Raw genomic sequence first — 1,390 nt, 5'->3', positions numbered from 1 at the left:
TATATATATATATATATATATATAATATATATATCAAGGTAAATTTATAAACGGCAGTAAATGACAAAAGAATTAACGTTGCGGCGAGGGTCATTCCCTTTCATAAATTTTTCAATATTTTTGCCCTCTTTGTAAATTCACTATTATGGATTTATTTATTTATTTATTTTGGCTTAGAGCTAAAAAATACAAAAAAAAAATTTAAATACAAATCATGTACCTTTTTTCTCTGTTGTGTATATATTCGTTGTGTTCGTCGCAACGAAAAGATTTCGCATTCACATCTGCCAACTGTCGTCAAAAAAAAACGGAACTCTCTGTAATGAAAGTACACGGATATTTTTGTTGTTGTTGTTATTTGTAGGTGTTGTATTTCATGTCATATTTTTTAATAATCTTTGTGCACTTACCTCTAATAAACCACTTTGTCGCTGCCTTTATGCCTCCGTTGTCTCTGTCTGTTTTGCGCTTGAAGTCTGTTGCCGCGCTTTGATCCGATTGGAGCTTGAAGTTGCATCACCGCCACCTAACGGACTGGATTGTGGCGCATGAAAAAAACATTCTAAACTCTCTATTTACATATTCTCTTTAAATAATTAGTTAATAAATGTGTGTAAATTATACATGGTTTTTAAAATAATAATAATTTTAAAATATTAAATTTAAGTGAATGATATAACTGGATGACCACACAGGAATTGTAAACACTCTGTGACATTCAGTGGAGTAGTCATTATCAGTCTCTGGCAGAACGTGCTCCTAGCTAGCCAAAATACTGAGTAGAGGGTTGGAGACATCCATGATGAGGGAGTTTTGAAAACGTTACTTAAAACATTAATACTACTACTACTACTAATAATAATAATGTCCAGCAATTTAAAACAAAATATGACGCGTGATACTTACTTTGTCTGGAGTCTTGGTCAGTTGGGGGTAACTCATTACAAGTAATGCGAGTTACGTAATCAGATTACTTTTTTCAAGTAACTAGTAAAGTAACGCATTTTTCAAAAAAGTAATGCCAGTTACTTTGTCTTCCCATTTATTGACTGACAGCTCTCCTGTGCCCATATTGGGAGAAATCGGAAGTGCAGAAGAGTTGTGTGCGCTGTGTGAACATGATGCTACTGTAGTTCTAGACTAAATGTGAATGTGCATTAATTCATCCCACTCACAAAAAACAGATTTAGTATTCATCAAAATGAATTAAAACAGTGAAATGCAAACTCAGAATATGACGCAAACCTGCAATAATTAAATATGTTAAATAACACAAATGTATCTAATCCCATTTTATTAACTAATGTCTTTGCTGCTGACCTTTGATGATCCAGTTCAACCATACTAATAGGCAAAAATGACTTTAGAGAAACTAACAATTGTGCTTTCT

The sequence above is a fragment of the Sinocyclocheilus anshuiensis genome, unplaced genomic scaffold (assembly GCF_001515605.1).
Source record: "Sinocyclocheilus anshuiensis isolate Anshui unplaced genomic scaffold, SAMN03320099.WGS_v1.1 scaffold2460, whole genome shotgun sequence".
Taxonomy (NCBI): Eukaryota; Metazoa; Chordata; class Actinopteri; order Cypriniformes; family Cyprinidae; genus Sinocyclocheilus; species Sinocyclocheilus anshuiensis.
Note: the sequence above shows the minus strand (reverse complement) of the source record.